This window comes from Otolemur garnettii, unplaced genomic scaffold (assembly GCF_000181295.1).
Source record: "Otolemur garnettii isolate 467f Iridium unplaced genomic scaffold, OtoGar3 scaffold00022, whole genome shotgun sequence".
Taxonomy (NCBI): Eukaryota; Metazoa; Chordata; class Mammalia; order Primates; family Galagidae; genus Otolemur; species Otolemur garnettii.
This window is the reverse complement of record NW_003852417.1, coordinates 18,685,640-18,690,320: the sequence shown is the minus strand read 5'-3', so window position 1 is coordinate 18,690,320 and position 4,681 is coordinate 18,685,640.

The window sequence follows — 4,681 nt, the reverse complement described above, 5'->3', positions numbered from 1 at the left end:
AGGGTTAATGTCTAAAATAAATAAATCAGATGGAAAGTTACCTAAGGAGTTCCATACTGATGCCATGTGAACATACAGACTCATGTATGTGTGACCCTTGTCTGGAGAGATGGCACTCTCCAGGACAGGGCACATAGGCCAGGGAATGTCCACGGTAACAGAGCATTCTCTTGATGCTACTCAAAAATACCATAAATCCAGGAGAAATAGTGTTTATCTTTCCACAAATATTGCCTGAGGAAATATAAGGGCCTGGCTCCGTGCAAACACCACTTTAACAATGGCGAATGACACAGTCCCTGCCCTGAAGGAGCAGCTAGCAGGATGATGAACATGCAAATCCTAATAATTGCCCTGCCTGTGATGAGCCAGGAAAGGAACCCTGTGCCTGGGAGCTCAGAGCAGCCAGCCCTGTCTGGGGAGTCAAGCAAGGCTTTGAAGAAGCACCTATGTTCCAAGTAGAGTCTTAAAGGATGAATAGGAGTTCTTTAAGAAGAGAAGTGGCAGGGGGCACGCCAGGCAGAGGAAACAGCTGTGTAAATTAGTCACAGAGGCATGAAAATGTGTAACAAATTCATGGAAATAGTAGGTAGGTCGTTCTAATTGGCAAGGAAGGCTGGGGTAAGATTCCACAGAATCTTGGGATGCCATGCTAAGAAGTTTGGGCCTATTGTGATCTGGTGGGAAGCCACTGGAAGATACCCAACACCTTGCTGGAAGACTCCTTGGAAAAAGTCCCTAATGAATCCCCAAGATGAAGATTTATGAGCTAAGAGCCTTCACCACATACCCTCAGCCACCCCAGTACCTGAGAGCCTTCCCTGCCAGGAAGCCAAGCCCAAAATGCCTCCTGAACTGGGCGATGGCCCTTGGGAACAAGCTCCCTGGAAGGCACAAGCAACATAGGGGCAGCCTCTTACCTTCATCAGATATAGGCACCCTCCCGGTTGATTTCCTCATCCCCCCAACCTCACCCCTGTGGGTGTGGAGTCACAGGGAAAACAAAGGGACGTTATCTAGAACTAATAAGTTATGGGAGGGGGAGGGAGGTGTGGGCACCTGTGGGGGTGGGGGACGAGTCCTGAGCTGGCTGACGTAATCCAGGAAGAGGCAGGTGGAAACCTGCACCCGGGACGCAAACCCCGCGCCTCAAAGAACTCTGCAGAGTTTTCAGGCTGGAAGAGGCCTGAGAAGTCATCTACCCCAGCCACCACCTCTGTGACAACTAGCTTACACCTGGCCTGCTCTCCCCACAGCGGACTCCAAGATGGGAAGTCCCAGTCTCAGAAAAACTGTTGGTTTCTGTGGCCACCGACCTCACTCCCTCTCCTGAGGCTCTCCCACAATCTCCCCCTCCCAGCCCAGTCCCTGACCCTCTTTCAGACCCAGTCTTTGGTTTCTAAATAATTATATGACAGGGTGTGCAATAAATGGCTTTTGCTATTTCTGAAAAAAGCAACTACGAGAAAAGAGTATAAACTGCTATTCTAAGCAACATGGGTTTATGGGGGTTATTATGACTTCTCTGTCTCCTGTGGAGGAGGAAGCAACTTGCTCTTGTGGGCATAATCCCTTTTGTTTTCAGGAAAATATTAATAATAGGTCTATGAGTTATGTAAGGACAAAACATGAACCTCTTCTGGGAAGAAGACAGTCACCGCAGAACAATGGGAGGCTGCGGGCTCCCCCTGCACAGTCCTCAGGAGGGGGTTTTCTCTGAGAGAGCGTGGTGGCTGTGCAGCGTGTGAGTTGTGAAAGTGTGCTTTGGGAAGTCAAGGGAGGGGCCTGTTTCCACAGTGGGAGCCAGCAGATCGAGCTGGTGACTGGCGTGCAGTCCTAGCAAACACCACACCGGGAGAGGGAATCCAGGAAGGGACAGCTGGGGCTGCTCCTGTTTTGTAACTGAAGGAATGGTGACTGTAAAGGCAAAGTGACAGGAGGAACAGTCACTGTGAAGCAGGGGTCTTGCTCTTGCTCGGGCTGGTCTTGAACTCCTGACTTCCTCTCTCTGGCAGGGCTCTCAGGGGCAGCCAGGAACCCACTGAGCTCTTTCTGAAAGGACTACAAGGTAAAACTGGCATAGCCCCCACCGGCTCCAGCCACAGCCCAGCAGGAGTAAGAGCCCCTCCATGGCAGCAGATCTCACCTTTCCGCTCTCTGTGCTGTGAGGCCGCCTGGGGTCTCATGGGATGTGCACAACAGCACAGCCTCTTGGTTCCTAAATGTTTGACTTTGAAACATTTCTTTGTCCTAAATATTGACTTTGCAAAGGTAAATTACTTCCTTTTTAAATGTTAACTTTATTTAATTTTATTTTATAGTTGTATTTATTTTGAGACAGAGTCTCACTTTGTCACCTGGGGGTTGAGTGTCATGGCGTCATCATCGCTCACAGCAACCTCAAACTCTTGGGCTCAAGTCATCTTCTTGCCTCAGACTCCTGAGTAGCTGGGACTACAGGTGCCTGCCACAACACTCAGTTAATTTTTCTATTTTTAGTAAAGACAGGGTCTCACTCTTGCTCAGGCTGGTCAAAAACTTCTGAGCTCAGGCAATCCACCTGCCTTGGCCTCCTAGAGTGCTGGGATTACAGGCATGAGCCACAGCACCCGGCCAAATTACTTTATTTTGTATTGTGAAAAAGTTGTTATAGGAAACAAGATCATTCTGGGATTAAAGATATATGTCCTGACAGGTATAGGGAGCTAGGTTTAAGACTGGAACCAAAAGAAGGAATAAATGGGCATTTAAGAGTTAAAGCACTTGTCTTATGTTTATACCAATATATTATTCATATAATAAATTATAAACATATGGCCAGGCATAGTGGTGCACATCTGTAGTCCCAGCTACATGGAAGGCTGAGGCAGGAGGATCACTTGAGCCCAGGAATTTGAGGCTCCAGTGAGCTATGATCCCATCACTGCACTGTAGCCTGGGTAACAGAACAATTCCCTGTCTCAAAAAGCAATAATAATAATAATAAATCATGAACAAATATGATAAATATTCTTATGATTTATAACAGCAAAATGCAGTCTAATATAAATTTAATAAACAACCTTATAGAAAATAGAAATCATACATAAATGTCCAAAAACCATAAATGTCACCAATTATCCTTCCACCCAAAATTAATTCATGTCAATATTTTGGGATACTTGTTTCAGATCTTACTCTATGTATATAAAGAAACAAATAAACAAATAGACAAATCCACTCACACTTATTTTACAATTCCCAATTCTAGCAAAAGTCCCACAGCCAACTGTCACTGGCCCAGTGTGTTCACATCCTACTCTCAAGTGAATCTCTCTGATGAATTGTCAATCCAGGTTGGACAATTCACCCCTCAAATCATGTGGAAGTAGGATATGGAGATGACTCCCCTGAGGAAAATAAGGGTAGTGATACCCAAAAAACTCAGCAGAACTCTTTGCTGAACAGCAATAATTCCCATATCCACCACAGGGATGTCACTCTGAGTCTGTCCATACCAAAGTATTAACTGTGTCTTCATGTATTTGCACAAAACGTCCTACCTTACCTTCTCTGCTGGACAGATGCCACATCACAGGTCTCTTCCTGTGCATTCCCCCAATAGCACTGGGCACTCTCTTCTTAGATCCACTCATTATGGACAGGGGCCATCCTCATACTGTTCCTCCTCATCTTTGCCTCAGTGCTCAGCACCACAGCTGGCCCAGAGGACACTCAGCACCACTACCTGTCATGGTGCAGGTAAGAGAAGTCATGGTGTGCCCTCATCTACTCAGACAGCCCCAACTTCCTACGTGGACAAGAAATTGTCTGAAACTTGGAGTTTCTCCAAACCAAAGTTGCAGATGATAATTAAGCTACAAAAGCCAATTGAACATGTAAGATGGTTTTAAAAAACTAAAAGTATACTTTTTTGAGTTGTTATACTTAATGAATGAGTTCATGCATGTGGAAGTTCTTTGCAAATGTAAATAATTATTATAATCATTAATTACAAACCTTATTATTAATACATTATCACCACTCTTTCCCCATGATCCGTCTTCCCCTCCTCTTCCTGTTTTATCTGTTTTTCTACTTTCTCCTCTTCCCACCCACTCTCCTTCTCATCTGAGTTTACTAGAGTGTAGTGGACTGGTGAGGAGATTGAGTGCTAATTATAGCAGTGTTCCCTTGGGCAATGTGCTGCCTGGTGATGTGGGAACACACCATTTAAGGGATACTTCAATCTCTCCTTACGACCTAAGTGGCTTCTGAAAACTTTGTCTGCAGTGAGGAAGAACGTGAAGAACACTCTCTTCTCTCCTACCAAAAGGGAACCCTGCTTTTTACTCTCCTGATCAACCATTTAGGGTATAGATGTTTGTAGAATAGGGATACTACATTTTCATTTAAATGTTGATTTTTTTTTTCAAGTCAGAAGAGATGTATGTGGGATGGATGCATTTCTTGTCAGTGGACCTGCAGAAAGACCACTGGAGAGAGGCCAGAGAAAAGCAACCAAGATAACCCAGAGTCTAGAGAGAACGTTGATGTGAGAAATGATTTTCAGTTTAGGAAACTGAAGGTGGGAAATAGATCAGGGCCTGTAAGGAGAGAATGACCAAGTTTTTCTGTTTGTTTGTTTTTTTGAGACAGAGCCTCAAGCTGTCCCCCGAGGTAGAGTGCTATGGCATCATAG